The sequence below is a fragment of the Anser cygnoides genome, chromosome Z (genome assembly GCF_040182565.1).
Source record: "Anser cygnoides isolate HZ-2024a breed goose chromosome Z, Taihu_goose_T2T_genome, whole genome shotgun sequence".
NCBI lineage: Eukaryota > Metazoa > Chordata > Aves > Anseriformes > Anatidae > Anser > Anser cygnoides.
In genome coordinates, this window is record NC_089912.1 from 4,973,404 (window position 1) to 4,998,224 (window position 24,821).

Below are 24,821 nucleotides of genomic sequence, written 5' to 3' on the forward strand. Positions count from 1 at the left end.
TAGGCTGAAAGTCAAAACACACTGTGGTGTTAGCGGGGTCTGACCTTCTGAGTCTGTTCTACATGGATTTAGCATCAAGAAATCAAGCAGAAGTGTAGAGGTAACACCTAAGTGCTGTACACCTCATTTTGTTCAAGCAGCCAGGCTGGCTGCTGGGACAGGGTGTCCCCTTCGAGCCCTCCCTTGGCACAGCTAGCAGGGCACCAGAGGCCTGGCAGCACCGGGTCCTGTGAGGGCAGATCTGTCCCATCAGAGCCACTTTCTGGCTTCAGTTACCACCATGCACAGCCTGGGTGTGCAGGTAGGCACCGATTTCACCCTGTCTGTAGTGCAGCATCAACACAACCTCGTGTCACCTTCACTCCTGCACTGTGAGGGTGACGGAGCACTGGCACAGGTTGCCCGGAGAGGCTGTGGAGTCTCCTTACCTGGGGATATGCAAAACCCGCCTGGATGCTATCCTGTGCAGTGTGTTTTAGGTGACCCTGCTGGGCAGCGTGGTTGCACCAGATGGTATTCAGAGGTCCCTTCCAACCTCGGCCATCTTGTGATTCTGAGTCACGTCGCATGCAGAGGCCTGCGGCCTGCTCGTGAGTGGACTCGGGGCCGGACTCCTGAGAAACCCGTGATTGCCCATTTGGCCAAAAAAGCCACCCTTTTTCATTTAGTTTCCATGCTGTAAATACACAAAACAGGGAGTTTTGTCATAAATTAATAGTTTGCTGATGTGATTACTTCTGCCCATTGGAAAGCAGGCAAGGTTCCCTTTTCCTGCATCATATACACAGATATTAAATCAGCAATCTTTCAGTTGTTGAGAAATCCTCACGTTAAAGCTTCTTAAAAGCTTTCTCAGAAAAAAATCATCTCAAAATAAAGGATTGTAATTTCTTTTTATGGTACCTGTTCTGGTGCTAGGAGGGAAGCAGTATAGTATTATCTGAGCAGTCTGACAGAGCGGTATGATCTATCACACTTGATTATATCTGGTGCAAATAACAATGATTTTTTTTGCTTCAATTTGAATTATTACTTACAATGCAGATACCAGAAAACTACATTAAAATAAATAAATAAATAAATAGATCTCTGACAGAATAAAATGCTGTTATGTTGTTGTTGAAAAGCGATGTCAGTGTCTGAATGAAGAGCATAGAAAGCATTTCTGTTCATATGTGAGTGATATATGTTTATTTAATTTAATTTATATTATTCAGGGTCAATACAGCCCTGAATTTAGAAGCCTTTTGCTGAGCTGATCAGAAGATACTGAGTTTTCATCCCATTTTACCTGACAACCCCACCCACATGTATTTTTATATAATACTCTGCAGAATCATAGTCTATCTTTTGGTCACTGCTCTAATTCAAGCATGTTCAAGCTCTAATTATGCATGTCCCAGGAAAACTTTGCTAACTTGCATCTGTGCATATGAATCAAATGATTGAATGCTGTTCATTGGTGGGTAAATGAACTGATACAATTGAAGAAAAAGAAAGATAAAAAGTCATAAAATGTCTAAATGAATTTTGCATCAATTTTCTTCCAGTGTATGGTAGGATGGGACACAAACTCTAGAAAATAGAATAAACATAATTGTTCTAGTAATTTGCTGTGACATTTACTAATAAATCTTTCTAGGAGCTGGAGAGAGATGACCATACTCTTCTGTGGAGCATAAGATGTATGTCTGTGTAAACCTGGGCTATTAGTAAGGTTCAGCTGCAGAGAAATCTGTCTCAGAGATGGTTTAGAAGGAAATATGCCTGATCTCATCTCATCTCTTCTTTCTTTCTTTCTTTCTTTCTTTCTTTCTTTCTTTCTTTCTTTCTTTCTTTCTTTCTTTCTTTCTTTCTTTCTTTCTTTCTTTCTTTCTTTCTTTTTCATTCTTTCTTTCTTTCAAGAGATCTAAAGGAAGAGTTTTAAAAGAAAATGTTTCATTTTGCATTTTATTTAGGCTATAAATTCAAAATCCAGGCCTTCTTTACCCTTGTGGTAGAAGACTCCTCTGCTGACTGGAAAATTCATACTGCTGTCAGATGAGGAGCACAAATGGAGCCTGATTAATTGACAGAAAGAATGGTCTTTACTACACTATTTAAAACTTTTTGTTTGCTTGCTTTTATGTTAACGGTTATTTAATGTGAGTGCCTCAGAAACAATGCCAATGGTCTTTGTTAAGATTAATCATTCTCTTCCTTCTGAATTACTTGTTGACATGCTAACAGACTACACCTCTGAAGCCTCTGGTGAGCCCTTCAGAAGAAGCAGGGAATCAGGAGCTTCTCAAATCTTCATTTGAGTTGGGGATGAGAGAGGGGAACAAGAAGGAAAGCAAGCATCAGTTTTTATCAAACGACATTGGAGGTCTTCTGTATCTATCTTTAAGTAGGAAGTAAAGTACAGGTCCAAGGATTCTTTTAGGTTCCCTCTTTGGGACCAAAATAATTAGATGTTTTAGAGGGGTAGTTTCAGATTGCAAGTGGTTTGAAAAGTACAAGGTGCTTGTATAGGTTTTACTGAAAGAAAGAAAAAAAAGTGTATTTTTTATCACCACTGAATGTCTCTCCAAAGAAAAATGAAAATAAGATGGAGAATAAGGTAAAGTTTTGTTTCTTGTAGCTGCCATGAATATTCAGGAAGTGAAACAGTCGCAACTCAGAAAATTATTCTGTTTTCAACTGTTTTCAACAGCAGCTTAAGAAAGCCATTTTTCCATTAAAACTGTCAGTTTTGTAACACAGCCATGATTTCAAGCACAGCAATGAAATAATCTAGTTGAAATCAAAGATGGATTACATATGTTTATGTTTATGTTTACATATTCTTAACCCTTAACAGTAAATCTGGTTGTAGGGCTTTTTTCTAGAACATCAGAAAGGAAACCACAGCAATGATGCCAAAATCAACAAAGTGAGCTGCCTCAAGAAGAGCGATTTTCTTTAGGTCTCCTGGTGAAAACCAGAATTCTTTCTTACAGCCAGCTTCCAGTTCCAATGTCAATTTCTGGTCTGGATGTAGGAAATGTACGATGATATTCTTTGATTTCTATTATGAAGAAAGATAGTCTTCATAGTCATAACAGTCAGTATGGATCACTCTGTGAGTACTCCTCATGAATAAGCTGTAGATATTTTTTCTTACACTTCACCCACTTATAGGCAAATTATTTATCACTTACATTAAGTCTCCATCACAGTTGTCTAATACAATGATTTAATGTTTTTTATAGGAGTGGGAATTATCCTGATTCAATCACCATGGGTTCCTTCTTAGAAGGGAATGGCTAAACTTTCTACCTTGTTCTCCATTTGTACTGATACAGTAGATTTTATTTATTTATTTATTTATTTATTTATGTATTTATTATTTAATGAAGGACTTTGAATTAGTCATTGGGGGGGGTAGGGGAGGAGGAGGGAGGCTAGTGTTGAGAAAATGTCTTACAAAATTTGTTGACATGATTTATTTAAAAGGAAGCTTAACACCACGGTGAACAAACAGCAGGTTGAGCGATGAAATCACAATACATATATAAAATGTAGATGATAAAGTTGATAACTAGTCTCTCAATTCAAGAGCTGAGACGTCTACTTCCCAGAAGCAGTGACTGTCCCGTGAGTAGCCTGCTTCTAGTTCATTCTCCTGGCAATTATCTTTACATAACACACTGACCTACCTCTAGGGTTCGTCCTCTGGGATGTGGGTGGCAAGGAGGCCTATCTCGCACAGCTTTTAGGTGTCAATCCAGCGTGTCACTGCAGTCATTATCTTGGTCAAATGAGAAGGTTGCATAACATCGATTTAAAGCTCAAACTGGGGAGACCGACTATATTTATAAATTTTCCAGGTGAAGGCCACAGCTACAAACTTGCCATCTGATCTGGGGGTATTTTGAGGCCTTTATGGGAACACGTTGCCTGAAGTCAGTGGGTGCAGGTCTGACCCTAAAGCCCTGGTGTGAGAGTAACAAGTTGCCCCCATGCCTGCAGCTTAATTAGCGATGTTGTTCTTTTGGGCAAAATTCAGAGCATGAGCAGGCTCCTGCCCTACCTGCAGTGCATTTAACCAGACAGGGAAATCACCCTCCCTCTCCCCCCTGCTGAAGGCTGGCTAGGACACAAGCAGCACCTACGCTCACACTGAGCTGGATCTTGGCATTATGCAGGCTGGGGATTTTTCTCATTTATTTTTCAAGCCTCTAACATGTTCTTCCCTCTCAGAGACGTTTGCTCTTTCATTAGCATATATGAAATATCCTGTGATAGTTAAAACAAATATCCATTTAGAGTTTTTACACAGAATTATTTCTCTCCTAGCAAATCATTTCAGAAATTAAATTACATTTCATCGTCGGCCCAAGACTTCAATGCTTCTTAACTATCAGTTTTAGTCCTATGAGAGGGAATTGAGATTTTGAAAAGAAGCTGGAAAAAGGAGGATTATATGTCTTATGCACCTTAAAAAATTATGTGTTCTTGGATGAAAACAGCATGATTGTATAATACCATTCATTTTGATTTGAAAAAAGGACCGTCTGGGTATCTTCAGAATGGAAGATTCCCTTCTCCAGGTTGCACAAACAAATTGATTTTTTAGCATGTGAAAAGTTACAGTCTCATTAACCTGCAGATGTGCCTAACTTTGGGGAGAAGCAGAGGGCTTAGAGAGGGACGTGCTCACCAGGAAAGTACAGTGACCCGAAACAAAATACAAGTGGGAGTTTTGCAAACTGAAGCTGCTCATAGATGTACCAGATGGATACAGCAAGCTTTACGGGTCTACCCAGAGAGATTTTTGATGCTCCACCAGAGGAAGTCAAAAAAAAAAAAAAAGGGCAAGCACAATTCAGCTTGTCTCAAAGACAAAAAGTCTCAAATATCATATAATGAGTTGGATGTCATTTAAATACTTCCCTAGACAGAAGCTGTGAGATGGCAACGAACGTTTCTAGCATTAGCTTAGTTTCAGTATAGAAAGTTTATGAATAGCAGCCATGAACAGGGAGGTAGAGGGATGTTTAAGGGGTGTGTGTTAAAGGAAGGAAAAGGAGCTTCTGTACAGGGCTAAGTGTGCAATGCTGAACCGAAATGACCCTGCAGCTATAAATATACAAATATATATACATTATATATATATATATATATAACCCTGCAGCTATAAATATATAAGTATATATAAAGTTAAATGGGGCTACCTGAAGAATGTGCTTGAGTTGTTAGAGCGTGAGACACCTGTTGTCTGAGAGGTTTCTGTGCTTTCATAGGAGATAAATTCCTCAAGGACTCCATGGCTAAAGCAAAGCAATCGCACATGTGTGTCATTTACTCTGAAAAAATATCACAAGCGTTGATGGTTGCTTGACCTTCATCGGTCTGTTTAATTAATCAGTGGAGAAACAGCTGATTGAAAAGCTAATGTCATACACGGTGGGGATACAAAATCATTTGTTTCTTCATTTATTTACAGTAGGGGATTTCTCTAAAGATGAGCTTATTGGGCTGCACTTCTGGGCTCATCCATGGCTGAGAAGTGCCAGAAGATTGACTTAGAGTTTTTGAGAGAATACCTGCCTTTTTGAGAGACTGGAGGAAGTGCAGACATCTTCAATGCAGGATGGCATGTCTGGATCAGAATTGAGATAACAACACCTACTGTTCAGAAGAAATCCTCTGGCTATCAAAACACCACAATTTGAACAATGCTGAAGGATTTCTGTGAATAATGGACAATGAACAGTTCTGCTGCTACGGCCTTGATATGTTTCTGTCACTGAACTATAACTATATACTGATAACACCATCACAACTACAATTTTTATAAACGGATGCACAAAACGTGTCCAGCAGAAAATAACGAGCTAGTGTTGGGTAGGAAACTCTCGGACACAAACTGTGGTGTTTGGTGAAGACTGTAGGACTGGATATGATTGCCATTTAAAAACTGTTATGAACTGAAATGAGGAAGTGGAAAATCATCAAGCACCTGGGCAGTCCAGGAACACCTGATACGTGCTGTGTAACACACATGCCTCTGTTGTGAATGCAGAGGACGCTGCTCACTTGCAGGTGCTGGGCTGGGGAGTCTTGTCCTGTGTGAGCTTCTGGTTTTGTGCTTCTTCTCTTTGGGGTCCACCTACACAGTGGTTCCAGACAGACACTGTAAATACAACTCTCCATTACTTATATAATTTATCTTATAGTTAAAAATTAACTATTCAGTGGCATTTAGGTGCAAAACACCTTAAATTTTCTATTTCAAAAGAGTAACCTGAAATTGCTAAGGTGTTTTCAGTCTTATTTTATTTACATTTTAGTCTTATTATTTTTCAGTCTTATTATTTGCAATTTTTTTCAGTCTTATTATTTACATTTATATACTCCATGCATCCATCATAGAGCATAGATGCACACAAGCTAGTTTTGAATGGGTTTTCCTGATAAATTAGCCTGCAGACAGCTCTGCTCTACCTGATGCTGCCATCAGATGTAGCATCCTGCTGTGTAACAAAGCCATTTTTTCCTCTTGCCCAGAAACAAAAACCTGGAAATTATAGATGAAAAGTATTCATATATTCAGGCTTCTGCTCATCACTTGGTGTTGCGCCATGCAGCTCCTAATCTTTACTCTCTTTCAAGCAAGCTCAACACGTTTCCTCACTATGCAGCTTCCAGCTGCAAGCACACTTTGTGGGTGCTTTTTGTGACCTAGCTGGGACGTGCCAGGCTATACTAATCCCAAATACTTTCCTTTCTACAAGCAGGGGAAAAAAATGTCTTCAAGGATGTAATATTCTATCAGCTTACATGACCACCTCAAGCAGTTAGTTCAGAGGGAGTTTAAACTACATTTCCATGTGATTATTTCTTACATAATTTAGATTTTTTTTTTCCCCTGTATTTGTAGGGATCACTAGCACTTGTACTTTCAGAAGGCACTCTAGGAAGTTAGTGAGGGCAAAAACCTCCAATTTTTTTGGTCACCTCTAGAAGATTTACATGTGAGTGTAATGAGAATGAGTGACAAACTTGGTCATGGGGCCATTCGTGCAGAGACACTTTTAGAAGCAGACAAAATTTAGATTTCACTTGTTATAGCGAGATGAGGAGAAAGTAGCTCATTAGAGATGTAGATCTAAAAATAGAGCAGAATGAAAGAAAAGATGAGCCGAGCTTTCAGAACCCAGGAAATGAAGTTATATGCTTGGGTCATGCCTCAGACTGGATGGCTGGAATAAGTGGGGTTTGGGAGTAGACTGTCAGGGCAAATGTAGCTTCTGCAACCAAAAGGAAAGGTGCTGCATTTAGAAGTAGAGCTTTTGTAACTTAGCATGATGAAATTCCCAGAAATCTGATCTTGAGTCCTAGTGTAATATTCCTAGAGATCTGGGGCATGCTTGTGGCAACTCAGATTTTAGGTAAGGCTCGAAAATTTATGAGTGAAAGAAAGGCAGAGAGAGGTTAAGATGTTCATGCATATACAGTCCTTTTCTCTACAAATGTTTATAGCTTTATTAGTAGCACTATACCCACAACATTGCTGAATAATTTGTGGAACTCTTTTTGGCCAGAATATGTTTTGTAAAAAATTGCTTTAAAGTCATCAAAATATTATTATGGCTGCAGAGATGTTTTAAATATTTACTTGTTTTAAATTGGGCTCATTTTTTAACACAGTTTTAATTAGCCCCATTCCTTAAAGCAGGAGATCTTTGCTGATGCAGACCTGTGATAAAGAATAAGGCTGGTAAGTTGAGCAAATTTTCCACTGAGCCATGCATACAGAACCCTTTTCAAGAACTCTTTCCATTTGTGACTTTATCAAGTCATATGTTCACATGCTGGCTACAGCTTGTGGTCCTAGACAAGCAAGAAAAATGTCTGTAATTCTGTCTCACCCAGCACAGTTTGGGACCCCACCACTGGGCGCCTGCTGTGTCCAAGCAATAAACCTGCTCTTCAGTCCACTGAGTTGGGTGTGAATATTGGGGTTGCACAGGAGGCCACCCTTACCACTTGTTCAGCCTTCACTGCTGGTCATTGATCAGCCCTGGGTCCTGATGGCAGTCCCAAATTAGGGGCTCTTGGTGTGATTTTAAAAGCCCCTTAAAAAAGCTGATGCCTAGAAAACTTTGGTAGATTTTTTTTTTACAAATATTTCTATTTATACTTTATGTGTCTTCAGTTATTTATTTCTCCGCTATATTATTCTGAATGTTGAAAAAAAAAAAAAGCTTCTTAAGAGATCCAGTCGTGCTGCTCAATCCCTATCTAAAACCTGGTGCCAGCTGCAGCACTTTCTAATCTTGGAAACAGACTGAATGTTAACTGATTTTTGCCTCCTCTGCATATGTACCACCTTACATATTTGTGCTGTAAATATCTATGCAAGGTAAATAAGCAATTACAGTTAGGACTGGAATAGTCTTTGCCTCCATGCAAGGTTCTTAAGTAGAATAATATTAATAGCCTTACTTAAATAGCCAAAGAAGGAATGATTTTCACAATCTGGTGATAGGTTGGAAAAAAAATCATTATTTTGATAAAAATGTTTTAAATAAATAATTTTAATAAATATGTCGGCTGTTAAAAAAAATGAAAGCAGGAGCTACACCACCAAATATATATTGTATATATTTTTGTTTGTTTGTTTGTTTGTTTTCCCAAGAACGACATTTGGCATATCTGTTTCTTTTTCAATACAAACTATTTTGGTGGAAAATTAGTGTATTAACAACAGAGGGAAGTTTCTGTTTTGGTTTGGAGGCTGTGTCTTTCTGAGAACATGTTCTGAGGGAAAATCACTGATGAGGTGTTTTGGGACAACTTACTGTGAATTAGTGACTCTCTCCTATTCTGACAGTGTAATGGCTGTCATAGAAACCAGTTGCCATATTGCAATTTTGATAAATAAAAATGTGATTTTTAAAAACGTGCTTTTTAGTGAAAGCAATCATCCTAGTCATAGAAGATGTTCACTCTGATCTCTGTATTGGCTCTCTGGGGCAATACTTCTCTCCTGTCTGGTGGTATCATCCGCTGAGTGCTTGTTGTGAAAGCAGTCATAACCGTGTCCTCACCATCCAAAAATCTTCTCCTCTCTTTTCTCCTGTTCTTTCTCTCTGATGTACACACACTTACATGTGTCTACGATAAATGTACAAAATCCAAATAAGCATAGACTAATGTAATTGTTGGCTCCTGAGACAGCTGTGGCTTAAATGGAGCTCAAGCAATAAAGCAGCCTTGCAAAGCTGCCATGGAAATGTGCCAGGCAAGGCACAATTATTGCTCAATGTCCTTGCCACAGTGAAGAGGCAAGGGCAATCTGGAAGAGGAAATAGTGAGAAAGTTTGAGCTGACCGACATATTGCCTAATGAAATAAATGCATGTTCAAGCAGATTGAAATAGTTATGGAATTGATACAACTGATATAAATACGGGTGGTGAAGCTTTTGGCTTCTGTAAAAACAATGAAGCTCCAAGTCTGCGGCAAGCATGTGCCTTACATTTAATGCACTGAATGTAGACAACTGATGCTTTCCAAATACAGACTGCCAAGTGCACAAAGAGCAAAGTTTAGTCAAAGTTCACGCTCAGGTCATACACGCAGTGCAGCCATCAATCTGGACAACCTCTCAGTAACCTCCACATACTTCCAGATTACATCTGGGATCCTTTGTGTCCTGATTAGAAAATGCAACAGTTAATTTGTTTTAAATAGGAAATTAAACAGTCATGTAAAGTGTTATATGAGGGTCATAAAATGGTTCTCAAGGTGCATTGATGAGGTCTGTTTGGGATTTTGACTCAACATTTTGCTGCAGCCAAGAGAAAGAGGAGCAGAATGACTGGAGAAAGTAATTGCAAACTTTTCTTTATATGAAAAGTCAGAAGAGAAAATATCTCAAGCAAGTGCTAAATTGGCAGACTATAGTATGAAGATTTTTAAATGGTTTAATTCTTCGAGTCTCCATCCTTCTCTCACAGACCACGCAGAACTTGCGTGCCTCTTGCACTGCAAAAACCATGCTGCCTGCTGGAGGCCTGCAGGAGCACTGCAGGATGAGGATGCTGGCAGAAAATTGCTAAAAAGTTCCTTAAAACGAAACACATCAAAAAAAAGAGGAGCTGTAAGAAAGTGGAATGTGTCCTCAACCTAGCACTGGGAGCAGGGTGATAGTACTGGTGCTGAAGAGGCACCACTGCGTCTGTCAGTGATTTTTTATTTTTATTTATTTGCTTGTTTTTGAATCTCTGTGTTCTGAAACCAAAGGCGCTTAGATGTTGGAGAAGAGTCAGCACTGGGTGACTGGGGACAGCAAGAAGAGGGGAAGAGGCAGAAGGTCACACACGGCCCAAAATCATGAGGGACATGGGACCTACACCTAGGAGAGGCAGAGGAGAGTACTTTCAAAATAAAGACAAGAACTAATAATATTATAATTTCCTACCTCTTTCCTTCCTTGGTCAGTGAAGTTACTGACATGGTTCCTACATGCTACATCCCTCATCATTCAGAAAACAAACAGGAAAAGAGATCTAACGTGTAAAATTCAATTTTAGAAGGAACACAATAGATTTGAATCCAGGCTGTTTCATTTAAGAAAGATGAGATTTATAACTGTTGAAATATTAACCTTGAAAATCTTGATTTATGAGTGATAATGGAAGCACCGACAAGACCCTTTTGTGTACTCACTAGTGCTGCAACTCCTGATATATGCAAAGCTGATGAGATAAAAGAAAACTAATAAAGGAAAAATAAAGGAAGACAAACTGTTTTAATCTGTTTTAATATCAAATAACTCCAAAGACCCGATTACATGTTTTCCAGAACTAAAATCACTGAAAATCAGTGTAGGTTTACCTACAAAAGACAGTGAACTAGGAGCAGATGTTAAGATGAAACAAAAACAAGTCAGTTGCTGATAATAAGTATTGAGCAAGCCTCTGAAGATGTGGTGATTTGATTCAGGGAGGCACCCAGAAGTTTGAAAGTCTTCAAATCTCTCTAACATAGAAGTTGTTTTTTTCTCTGGAGATTTCTCTCAGTAATAGTGTGCAGTTGGATTCCAATGCGAGTTTTTCTCTTTCTTTTCTTTTCTTTTCTTTTCTTTTCTTTTCTTTTCTTTTCTTTTCTTTTCTTTTCTTTTCTTTTCTTTTCTTTTCTTTTCTTTTCTTTTCTTTTCTTTTCTTTTCTTTTCTTTTCTTTTCTTTTCTTTTCTTTTCTTTTCTTTTCTTTTCTTTTCTTTTCTTTTCTTTTCTTTTCTTTTCTTTTCTTTTCTTTTCTTTTCTTTTCTTTTCTTTTCTTTTCTTTTCTTTTCTTTTCTTTTCTTTTCTTTTCTTTTCTTTTCTTTTCTTTTCTTTTCTTTTCTTTTCTTTTCTTTTCTTTTCTTTTCTTTTCTTTTCTTTTCTTTTCTTTTCTTTTCTTTTCTTTTCTTTTCTTTTCTTTTCTTTTCTTTTCTTTTCTTTTCTTTTCTTTTCTTTTTTTCTTTTCTTTTTTTCTTTTTTTTCTTTTCTTTTCTTTTCTTTTCTTTTCTTTTCTTTTCTTTTCTTTTCTTTTCTTTTCTTTTCTTTTCTTTTCTTTTCTTTTCTTTTCTTTTCTTTTCTTTTCTTTTCTTTTCTTTTCTTTTCTTTTCTTTTCTTTTCTTTTCTTTTCTTTTCTTTTCTTTTCTTTTCTTTTTTTTTTCTTTTCTTTTCTTTTCTTTTCTTTTCTTTTCTTTTCTTTTCTTTTCTTTTCTTTTCTTTTCTTTTCTTTTCTTTTCTTTTCTTTTCTTTTCTTTTCTTTTCTTTTCTTTTCTTTTCTTTTCTTTTCTTTTCTTTTCTTTTCTTTTCTTTTCTTTTCTTTTCTTTTCTTTTCTTTTCTTTTCTTTTCTTTTCTTTTCTTTTCTTTTCTTTTCTTTTCTTTTTCTTTTCTTTTAAGTACTCTCCTTCTTACAGATGATGGAAACATCAACCAGATCAATAAAATTAGAAACAAAACCATTTAAGTGATTTTAAAAATAAATAAAATTTGTCATTTTAGAGTAAGCATTTAACAGTTTTTCTCACTGCATTCAAATCAATAATCACAGCACTAGGAAAATAAGACAAAGTATTTTACTATTCTTCAGTATGGTATTTTGGTGTTAACTGTGTAGTCAGTTCTAACATTTCTCAGGTAAAACACAACACCAAGTAATACTCCATCAGATGTTTCCAGGGATGAGTACCATAGTATGATCTGAACAGGACACCTTTATTAAAACAACAGCAAGTATGCACACTCTAGACAGGGAAACTGATATTTCTGAATTCTGTGACCTACAGCATGCTAGCAAGTTACTGTAGACATGATGCTGTATAGGACATGGATGTGACTTTTGTTGTGATTTCAATTAATTAAGGAAAATTTCAGCAGAACTCTGCATGTTAACTGAGCCACTGTGCAGGAAACCTGACTGCAGAACTGGAAGGATACTTAGATGTGGCCTCCCAGACATTCTCATCCCACCACCCTACGACTTACAATGTACCAGTTAGCAACGGAACAAGTGGGAAGTTCATAATCATGAAAACAAAACAAAACAAAACAAAACAGAACAAACAAACAACAACAACAAAAAAACACAAACCACCTGGACCAAAAAATTTCAATATTTTGAGATACTAGGCTGAAGAAAATACATACTGTCTTCTTTTTAATTCTTTAATGGACTTTAACAGTGGATAAATTTAAGGAAATTTCAACAATACATGAAAGAGTTATGAATCTTTTTTACAAATAAAAGTATCTGTGCATGATGTCTTGTAGTTCTTGACACCTGTGTACTACTGCACACAATATCACACATGCAGGAATTATTGGGAATTTTATTAATCAAGCACAGCAATACCCAGAAGGTGCGTTGCAGAGAACATGCGTGCTGGAAGGTGGCTAGCTACTGACAGCAATAATTTTTCTGTTTTAAATATCCTCGTCATCCAACTGAGGAATGGTAGCTACTGCATATGGCCAAAGAGACTTGTCACATAATCAGATGGATAAATGTCAAGTAGTCAGAAAATCCTTCTTCAGAACTATGTAGTGAGTGCTCATGAAAAATTCCCACTTTTTTGAAAATCTGGATAATTTTCAGGTTTATGAAAGTCTTAATTGGTTCCAAAGTGATTCAAAATCACAAAAGAGGTTAACTGTGTAGACAGAAATTGCAATTTGCTTCATGTTCTGTACTTCTTCAGCTTTTGTCTTAATTGGGATCAGGGTGTAGTAGTGTAGAAGAAGGAGACAGGATTGGGGCAAGTGATGAAAATGGCACCTCCACTCTGCCCTTTCAAGCCATGAACCAGTGTGGAGGAGCAAAAGTCAGTGCAACTGTTGTGGAGGCGTGGAGAAAATCAAGACAGGGCCAGAAATTAAACAGGCCCAAAATCTGACCATTACTAGCCAGCTAAGAGGGTCTTCACGAGTGGTGGTACTCTGTTGATGCTAACATCTCAGATGAAGAGCATCTCAGTTTCTTGCTGCACCAAGCACGGTGACAGAACTAGGTTGATGGAGGAGGGACGTGTTTGCAAAGGATCTTCCAAAAATCCTGAGCCAGAGGTAAAGCTTCCAATTGTCAAGCAAGAAGCACAAACAGTGTTGAGGAGGACCTGCTCAAGCATGGTGCAATTTGTACCTGTTGGTAGCCATGGCACAACAGAAAATTGCCAAGTGACTGTCTTGGTGCTGATGTAGCCCAAACTACTGTGCGTGCTTGCTGGGGACATGAATCTTATTCTACAGAAGAAAGCTGGCTGGAAAAAAGCACAGAGGTTAACACCACATTCATTTCAACTATTGATATTGACATGAACCACATAACCCAATGAAACGGTTCTTATATATAAGGCAAATATTATGTCATTTTATTACTTATAGTTAACTTGCACTGAAGTGATATGCAAGTCATTTGAGTCTGTACATAGAAATAAAAACATCTGCAGGGTATTCCCAAGGTTATAATTTTGCCAAGGATTTCTCTGATGTCATAAACTGAAAGAGCTGAGTTGAGCTGTTTAGTCATAGGAAGGAACCCCAAGATGAAAATTATAGCCTTGTAACGCACAGCAGGCAAGGCTTTATACATTAACAGCCTTAAGTGCGCCATCTGTGACGATTATATCTTCTCTAAAGACTCAGGGTTCCAGTGAAATGGTTTGCATACATATAAAGTGATTTTTTTCCCCATCTACTTTTGCCGTCTTCTCATTGCAGAAGAAGATGTCAGTCTGTGCTCAGTCAATAGGAAGGCGTAAGTGTTATCCAGTTAAAATTTGATTAGAAAAGAAGAGAAATAAAGTTGGAAAGCTGTAGCTTTAAATCTGGTTTAGATAAAATTTCAAAGTGTTGTCACACCAGTCACAGTATCCTCTGCTGACATCAGTGTGTAAGACTATCAGAAAACAATCATATAATTCTGACAGAGATAAGACAATGCTGAGCTTACACTGAAAATACAGAAAGGTCATCAAGCAGTCACATACTGCTCATATGATATTTATCTTTTGGATCCTCAATCCAGAATGCCAAATGTGGGCTACTGTAAATCTTGCCATTGACAAACAAGCAAACGAACAAACACATCCTTGCAAAACCGTATTATGAGAGCACGAGTAGCCTCCTGCCTGGATAAAAGCTTTCTTTTCTGTTAAATTTAACAGATTCGTGTTGATTGGATAGGTCATCTTGAAGAATGACACCTTTAATGAATAATTTGAGGAAAACCAAAAGGAAAGACAGTTTTAGAAATATAATCTATGTTTTTATGTTATGCTCCCTTTCCTTGATAGTAAGAAAAGTTATTGTGTATATGTGAATTTATCTCTCTGTAAGAGAAAGTTAAGATAAGACAGAAATAGAACAAGCTAATGAACATCTGTATTACTTAAATGACACACACACAAAAAATCTTGAGACCTATCAGGCAGCACATTATCATGCACTACCTTTTGCATACAAATTTGATATGGAAGTTAATAATATACCTTCTGTATATTCTACACATTACCTTTGTGGGAGAGGCAATGCTCTCTGCCTGTGTATCTCTGTGTATATACTTGTGTATGTTTGTGTAGAGTTTGAAATCACCTGATATGCACGATATGCTAGCATCAAAAACCCCATATTACCTGGCATGTTCTGCTCCTGAAGAAGAAAATTAATAATAACTAATGATGGTCTCAAGACACCATTTTGTAACAAAACTTCTAATATTCCTTTTTGATTAAGGATGGAACATATTTGTATCTGTAATCCTTCATTTAAGTATATATATATATATAGAAAAAAATATATATTATACAATTAAACATGTTTGGTTCATATCATGTGTATGAAGATACTTATGTATGCAAGTTCCTGAATTCAGAGCAATTCTGGATTGATCTTAATAATCACCAACTGCCTCATCAATTGTTTGTCCCTTGCCTTTTTTTAGGTATGCTGTGACATGTTATCTAACAGGTGTCTGAGACAGAGGCTGTTAAATAGGGGATGATATGAGGGAAAAACATTTTAAAAGAAGGTTAGAAAAGCAAATGACTTAGAAGAAGTGCTATCACATATTGCTCACTCTTTTCCTGACACAGCATCTATTTCGAATTGAAACTTAATTTTATTTTCCACAGTGGAAATAGGATTTTGAGTTTTAACTTTCTTGGTTAGAACAATGTAGACAGTTCAGAAAAATGCATTCATTTATGGAAATTTATAGCTTAGAAGGACAAGGTCAATATTGGCCAAAAAATTCTAACTCAGTTGCCGGTCATTTCAAACAATGTATGAGTGGTTCCCATCAGAGCTTGCAGTATGTAATTTAGTGAATATTTCAGACTGTCCACTGGCATCTTAATTTCTCCAGCAGATCTCCCATGTCAGAGGCAACTGACTACTGGTCCAGTTATTTATATTTCCAGAGTGAATTAACAAAAGCAGCTTTCATGGTTTTCTTCGGTGTTTCATACCACAGATATGCCTGATTGGAAAAGTAGGTTTATATTGAATCGCCATTGAAAATATCATTGGGATGATTTATAGAAAAGGAATTCGCATAATGACTGCATTTGATGAAACTGAAAGCTGCTTCATTGGTTTTGTGAATTTGTGATGTTCCCAAGGCCTTGGGATGAACTCACTGGCTTCAGCCACTCTCCTGGTGACACCCAATCCATTACTCAAAAAATGTCCTACAGGATATTTCCTGCATTGTTCCTGTTTTTCCCTAAGGAACAGTGTGCTACAGAAATCAAACATGCAAGAAGGTTTGGAGCAGAGAGTTAATATGTGTAATCTATTTCATGTGAAAGATGTTTTTCTTTTTGAGACCTCTGGTCAAGTCCAAGGCTGGATCCCATGGAGCTCAAGCAGGGCACCCGGTCTGCACATGTCTGTTTTCTCCCATGGGCACTGATGGTACTTGGAAATTTCCAAAGCACTTGTCAGGATCTGTCCCAGCAATAAGCATGTTCCTAAATGCAAACATTTCAGGGGAGTGAATACAAGGCAATAAGGCAAACATCTCATAACTCTGCTGGAAGGATCTCAGAGGTTGTTATCCGCCTAGACAAATCTACAAGTCACGACTTTACTCAGAAGCAAGAAATGCTTACTTCAACAGGCAGAAAAAATAGCCAAGTCCCACATCTATTAATGAACTGACTTACTGCCTGAGAAAGGGAAACCCGAGATTGTTTGACCAGTGACAAATGTTGGAGATTATATGGAGAAAATAACATCTGAAAATACCCAGAGGCTGGTGTGAGTGACCTGCTCTGTCTGTGCCTTTGAGCATTCTTTAATACGAGCCCAGAAAAATGCAGAAAAGCTTCTTGTTCTGGGTTACCTTGCACCTGGCCTCACAGCCTGCCACTTTCGATTATTTAACACATACAAGCAGCCCCTACACGGTCAAAGGAAGGCACAGTGAAATACTAAAAGTGATCAAATGAACGAGGCTTGACGCCTCTTTTGGAATCTGCAGGAAATGACAACAGCTCCCTGTTGTTGAGAATGAAAGACTATTGTTCTGGAAGAGCAAGAGCCATTAAGCTAATTATACATTTGCATTGATTTGGTGAGAACTGAATGAAGTTAAATTAATACAAGCCAGATGTAAACCAATTTAAGTGTGTTTGCATAGGGGCTTTCACCAGTTTAATTGATTTAAAACCAATTTCATGCACAAACAAAGCCATATATCCTTTTTCTTCTTCTTTACAGACTGAAAATCAAGTAATCATTTCAACTTGGATTTTGAGAACTCTACATTAAAAATGTAGCTGCATTGCTATGTAAGAATGACTCGACTAACTATTATCACAATGCATATCCTTCCAGAAAGAGATCTCAGATTCAGACTTCTCTTTGTAACCAAATCCTGTATGTCAGGATTTGGGTCCAGACCCTTGGCTTACAGGATCAGAATCATGGCTTTATGGTTACATGAGGGTGAAATTGTAATTTAGTTTTTTTTTTTTTTTTTTTTGTGTGCTGCTTATTAGGGAAATAAAAAACAACCACAAAAAGACAAGAAAAAAAAAAAGAAAAAAGAAAACAAAAAAGGCTTTAAGATGCTTCAGATATACAGAAAAGAAGAATGTTATTTTAAATTTTAAATTACCTTTTTAAAAAAACAAAACAAAACAGGCTTTTATTGTTGTCTTTAAAATCAGCAGTTTGGAGAAGTTGCAGATGGAGAGGGGAAAACCACAGAGCTCCTAAAACACATGCCAAAATTTGCCTGCTCTGCCAAGACGTAAGGAGTAGAGATGTCAATGTCAAAGTGATGGGATGGCAAGGACCCTGCTGCTGCAGCATAGCACATAAATGAAGGAATGGCCATTTTTGAGATATAAGCAAAATGCCTGTACACACATGGTCAAATGCTTGATCATGTGCAAATGAAATAGAAGAACTAGAAGAGTATACAAAAAGTACGGAACAATGCTACAGACTTGGTAATGCATGCATTTACTTGCAGAAGAAATAGAGTCAGCAGGAACCAATATTTATCTTCTGGAGAAAAGTGACTGGCTCATATTAAGTCAGTTTAGACAAACATGGGATTAAATTTCCTATGTCCAATGGAGATTCTGAGTGTCTCCTTTAAAGCAAAGTTGCATCTATAACATGCAAAAACCATACAAATTTATCTTTATTCTTCATAGTTTCCTTAGAACTAATAGTTCTTTATTTGACATAATAAAATAGATATAATTTACAGTTTTTAGTTTTATCTTGTGTCATGTTTTATTTATCAACATTAAAAATTACTTAGAATTGCATAATTCAAAATAATGATATAAGCAATTCATTAATTCAATTACAAATTAAGCACTTGATACAGTTCCTTGCTCAAAAATGCAGACATGAAAAAATGCTTTTTAATTATAAAATTATCAACCGTGACTTGATGAGTCATTTAATGTCCCACTGCAAATGCTTCCTTGATGAAACAAGGCACATCTGTTAAGACAAAATGCACTACTTTCACCTCACCAGAACCGTGTGCAGCCTGAAGTCACCATCATACATCCTCCACGGTAACCCAACTGTGCAAATTCTAAATCCTCAGTTTCCATAGTTCCATTCTGTGGGCTCTTTGCAAATAGCTGCATGAATTTTTCACCAGGAAAAAAAAAAAAAAAAAAGAAAAGAAAAATAAAAAATAAAGAAATCAACGACTCACATGTTCTTATTTTGTTTCAGGGCTGCCTGGGAGCTTCTGGGATATAAACACTCATGCGTCCTGACATCTGCATTGAAAGAGCGGAGGCTGCTGAACCTTTAGCGCAGGCTGCTCTCCTCCAGGTACTCACTTAGACCAAAAAGTGAAATCTAAAATAAAAAATCCAAAGAGAAACTTCCCAAAGTCAGAATTTTGCTAATTCTCTGAACAGCAGAGAGAGACTTCCTGGGTGGAAAGGTCTTGGCTGTAAGTATTAAGCAAAAGGTGGCAAATCATAACTACCATCACTTGGAAGCTTTCTGTCTGTAACTCAGGGAGCAACGTAAAGGCAAATCTTGCAGATATTCAGAAATATTCCTGTATGGCTTCAGAGCAGGTGCTGGAAAGCCCATGGTTTTCTGCTCTCCTTTCTGATTGCTGAGGTTTCAACGTTGCAAACATGCTACTTCATATTACTGATGGAACACAGCAAAATGAAGCCAGAAATTCATTCCCTAGCAATAAAATCAACCTGAAATTTAAGTTATGTAGTGGATGGTCAAAGTCCTTGTCCCCAGTCTAAGAAACACATGGCACTTCTATCCTAGCGTGGATGGGAGGGATTTAAGGGTGCTAGAGAGGACCCTTTAGACTGTCCCTGTATTGAGTCTGTCTTTTACACTGAAAACTCATTGGGTCAGAGCCTGCCAGCTACTGTGTGTTTGCAGAGAGTTTAATATAATAGGGACTGAAACCTCGGCTGCTGAAAAGACATAGACATAATACACATCACTGGTAACAAAAATTTCAAGCTGTGATAAAAATTATCCCTCTCCACAGTTTCTCTGCTTGAAATATTATCCTGAAAGCCAGTAGGAAAACAGAGTCCTCAAAATGTAGCCTTCTGATTTGTTTACTCAGGCTACGCTTAGTCATTTAAAAACAGTGTCTGTGTGTGTGTTAGCTTTAGCTAACAGTGTCAGGCTTAGAGAAAAAATCCCCGTGTGTTTCTTTTTCTGTAGTGTGTGTGTTTATGTATGTCTGCTCTCTTCCTATTGTCAGCATCTCACCGTGCTTTGGGTGCTGTCTCAGAGAGCTCACAGCCAAAAAGATAAATAGCACTGAGTGGGAAAGAGAAAGATGCAATCAAAATATGCTCAAAATTTCTGTGTAGGATCTCTCCCTTGGGACATATGAAAAGTCTAATCCACTTTCAGAGGTGGTAAAAAAAAAAACCTCAAAAGTGTGTTTTCTATACCTGTACTATCACTTCAACTGCAAACACAGAGCTGGAATTGTCTTTCCAAATGTGTTTGTCTGTGAAGTTGTAAGGAGCCTTATCAATGACAGCAATTAATTCTGCTGTATTACCTCTTTCCTAACTACATTTATGTAGTTAGGAAAGATGATCCTGAAGGCACACAACCACATTATCACGTGTACACACTGATGTGCACTGACAACGCCTAAAGCCTATTTACCGTTGCATAGCCTCACAGAAAAACGCAGACCAATTTTGTAATAGTTTAGCGGGCAAACGGACATGTTTTAGCTCATTTTATTCCCTGACACCAAGCCAAAATTAGCAATCAGTTTAGATACCTCTGGTTGTCCATTTCTCTGAGGAAATGACTAGGCTGAGGCAGCGACATTACCTCTTTATGCCATTCAAGGCATGTACTACGATTCAGAGGAGCGAGGTTCACAACACAGTCCCAGGGCTCGGCACAGAGATAATGCATCATTCCACAGCAACTTTCTCCTGCCATCCCCAGAGCAGCCACCACACAAGCCCACACCATTTTTCACCAGGAAATTAGGTTGTTAAACCCAACACATGACAGCGTTTCTGCGAGGGGTGTTAACGCAGGTGTGGATTTCCACGCAACTCGTAGCACACAAATGCATTGGAAAATAAGCAGCTAAGTTCAAGTTTAAATATATACATATATATAAACACGCACAATCCAAACAAAACAGACAAAAAACCCTGCCCCATCTGTCAAATTGTGTGTATGACATCATCAGATATTCTTCACTTGTTTGCAGCCATTCAGACCAACCTGCCCCACAGCCCGGGCTTTGTGCTCCAGCTCTCTTTACAGGCTCAGCGGGCTGGAAAATTACCACATGCTGTCACAGTTAGCTCAGCCAGGTCTTGTTATCATTGTTTCCAAGGAATCCATTCATCCCATTATTTTACATATCGGGCAGACGTCCTGCCACGGAGGCTTGGGCCGCGCTAGCTTGAAGGGCCAAACGTTAATGGTTCGCTTTTGTTGGCGCAGTACGTGGGAAAAAGTGCCCAGACAGCTCACTGACACTGGTTTAGGACCTCCAGACTTAGGGGGTAGACTGTGAAGAGCTTTTATGTAAACAAGACCTCAATAAACAAAGAATATATTCTGTGTCAATATTCATAACCCATAAATTTTTCTCCTCGTCCCCCACTCCTGCCCCCCAGAGCAGCATAACTCTTCGGATACAAAGAGGCAAGAAAGTGGTATGGATGGTCAATGCCTTTCACAGAGCCGATCTGGGGGATGTGTGCAAGAAACCATACAACCAACCCTGATTTATAAGGGATATTATTGAGCTCCCGGGTGGAACAAAGCAGTTTTATTTCGAGCTTGCTCTACTATTGGTGTGGCTGATAATGGGGCATGTGATTGTGGAAATTTAAAGCTTGTGATTTGTGTATGTCATAGCTGATGTGTCAAAAGGAAGGCAGAGCATGCCTTTCTTTCCTTCCTGGGCATGGATTTTCAAGCAAATGGATCGCACTAACGGCAAATTTTATTTCCCTCTGAGGGAACTGAAAAGCCTGGCAATGTTCAGGAAGTACATGGTAAATTCGGATCATTCAGAAAAAAAAGAAAACAAAAATCAGGATAAAGAATAATATGTTCAGTTATGTTGTTTCCCCCTCATGTTGATGGTATTTTTAGTTTCTTTCCTTTTTTTTTTTTAGCCCAAATTCTTTTCTCAGCTGACTTGACTTCTGTGATTTCACAGGGCTTGGTTCCGATCGGGAGGGGCTCTTGCTCTGGGACAGCTCCACCAGCTTCACCTGAGTTCGTCCGCCTTCAGCCCACCATGGTCAGGAGGAGGACCTGGCTGGTGGGAATGGCTCTTGGCAGGGCATCTCCAACCAGGACGAGTCCTCGTCAGTGATGTGATGTCTCGGGGGCAGAAAGAGACGCTTGGATCCTTCAGTTTGAATGGAGTGGAGTGAATAACAAAATGTGTCACGCAAACAAGTTGCAAAACCCTTTATGCCAAGAGGGAGGCACTTTTAAAACCGCGTAAAAATTAATCCCAAGCGAGAGTGTCTCTGAGTGCCTGGGGCTTAATTGTCAGATCTGAGTACGCTCTTCTGCCTCAGGTGTCAGGCTGGTGCTGGGGAGGGAAGGGGCTGGGCTTGGCATCTGCTGCCTGCAGCGTGCATTTCAGGTGCTGAGTATTTCCCTTCTGTTATTTCCTTTGCCTTTGGACAACAAAGGTCTTGATAACATGACCTGGCTGCTCCTACTGTGACAGCATGTGGTAATTAGCTGAGTCCACTGGCATTTCAAAAACCTAAACAAGAGTCTCAGCTTTTTAAGCTTGCCTGCAACTAGCACAGCTGTTATTTCAGTTAATTTGTTTTATTGATACGGGAAACATCTACAAAGAGCCCCACAAAAGTCAGCAGCACAGTATATCTTGTTTTCTGTAAACAGTACTGAGTGCATGAGAACAACTCTCAGGCTCTTTCTAAAGCCCGTCTGAGATATGTTTCAGGTAGTGATAAAATGTGTGAAAATACTTGCACTATCCTAAATTCAGGTTAGCCAGTTCACGTCTCTATGAAATATATTCTAATTTCAACCTAGATTATTTTGGTGTCTGGCAGCTACTTTTTCCCTTCTTCAGATGGCATTAAGAGCCAATTGAGGTAAATTTATTTTTCCATAAAAGTAAAAGCATCAAGGCTAGAAGTCCAAAGCCAAGCCTTCCAAAAAATTATCCTAATAATTTTGTAAAGCGTAGATAATGTCATCTTGGAATAAAAAGATTTTTTCAGGGTAAGAAATGCTACATTAAGATAAACATTAGAACTTAGTGTTGCCACCTTAAACGTAACTTTTAAAAAAAATCTTACAGGCTTTAAAATAAGCATAAAGAGAGAGAGAGAGAGAAATAAGAATTAGACTAAAAAAGTGAAAGAGCACAGGAAATAAATAACACTTAAAAAATCAATTATTTCAGGCATTCTGAAATGCAGTGTTTTGCCCTTAACTTTTCAAGCTTTTATGTTCGTGTGCACTCACTCATGCAATTTCCAGTGTATTTAGGGAAGATGGAGTCTGGAAGTGAAATGGGAATAAATTAATAGGAATTGGCCTTAGTTTATGTGGTCTTCTAAAACTGTATTACCAAATACACAGACTGCATTATTCAAAGCAGCAGTTTCATGCCTAGCTTTTCGTGGCAGTAAAAGTGTTTTTGAGTGGGAAAAAAGTGCAAAAAGAAAGACATTTTAATGTACAGTGGCAGACAAATGCCTAAGTCCCATTAACATCTGGGGACATTAGAGCACTTGATCTTTTTCTGTGCACTGCTTTACTGGGAGTCACCTGGTGCTTAGCCCTTGAAAATAATAAAAAGCCACCACTTGCCTGGCAGTCAGAATGTCTCTTGTAGCAAAGGGTTTATTTTTCCTCACTTAATACTGTGCTGCTGTCAGACCTCAGGGTTATGCCTGCCCTCCTGTTTAGCACAATGAGTCAGACTGTCCATTTTCAAAGAACCATCACGCACCCACGCACCCCCAAGCCCTCCATTCTCTGATGCATATATCTCCATCAGAAATTCAGGTGTGGAGGGAAGGAGTAGCCCCTTCTTACAGTGCTAAAATGCCACTCGGTTTTTAACTAGTCAGCTCCTGCACTCTGCTCTCCAGCAGCCTGAACAGGATGGAAAACCTTGCCCTAAGTTTTCACTTGCATTTCCAGTTCTTCAGAAGAGCTTTCTATTGCAGAATGAAGATTACAGCCCACAATACAGCAAGGACTGAGCCTGTGCTGAGGATCATAATTGCCTTCTCTTTGTTAATATGCATTTCCCTTTGGAAATGTCCTTTTCATCACCTGGATCAGGAGGTTTTTTACTTTGGGAAGCAGATGAAGATGTCCCTGCTAACCAAGGTACATTACCTCTTCTGGGGCAGCAGACTGACAGTGAGCCTGTCCTTCACAGATGTAGGCTACGTAAATTCTTCTCTAAATTACAAAACATGGTATCTGAAATGTTTGGGATAAGATTTTAGAGAAGAAGAAAATAAAGAATTAAATGTTCTGATAAGTGGCTGAGACACTCACCTCAAAGCTTATAAGAAAGAACTTAACTGCAGGCTACCAAGAAACCTCTTTAATCTCCTGACCACAAAGTGTAAGCACAGATAAGTAACTTCCATTGCCTGCCCACAAGCATGAACAGCTACCGTTTATCTGAAATTTGTAAAACCAGAAAGCTCTCTCTGGGCATGACTAAGAGTCAAAACGACTTGGAAAGAAAATCCATGCTACTCCACTATATGGAAATAAGAATATCTGTATTCTCACAAAAGCTTCTCCAGGACTGTAGAAAAAAAAAAATCATAACTCAGTGTGATAGTGGCCTATGATATTCTGCAAATAAACAGAGCTTTCTTAAGCATGAAAATCATATCTTTGATTTTGACAGCCATCTTTTCCAAGTAAACATGGAGATACTTAAGGGACTGATTCAGTGACCTTAAGTGAAGGCAATAATACAACTGCAGAACAGCTCACACTGAATTTGGTAGGATTTTGACCAAGGAATATTACTTGAATTCATAAAATTTACAAGAAAAGGCATTCAAGGGCATTCAAGGAAATCAGCAACCTCTGCATCCTTGTCCTTGTGTCACCTTCCATTCTCTTTGTAAAAAGAAGTAAAAACAGCTCAGAAAAGTATGCAAAACTAATATAGACTTTATCTACCTGACCCATCATAACAAATCAGCAACTGTCCATAGTATTAGCCATTTCCTATCATGTTACATTAATATTACAGAAGTTTAGCATTTGATTGCCCCAATAGGATATGACCTTGCAATCATT

At 38.3% G+C, this 24,821-nt stretch overlaps 1 long non-coding RNA gene across 2 annotated transcripts; it reads left to right on the plus strand.

Annotated features, from left to right (window-relative positions):
- Positions 1-23,349, plus strand: LOC125181136 (uncharacterized). 2 transcript variants are annotated; one of them, XR_007160185.2, is made up of 3 exons: positions 1-301; positions 18,735-18,836; positions 21,709-23,349. It is a non-coding gene; the product is annotated as an uncharacterized lncRNA (long non-coding RNA). The 2 variants fall into 2 exon arrangements; XR_007160186.2 differs by lacking the exon at positions 1-301 and adding an exon at positions 11,938-14,280.
- Positions 23,350-24,821: the final 1,472 nt, after the last annotated feature.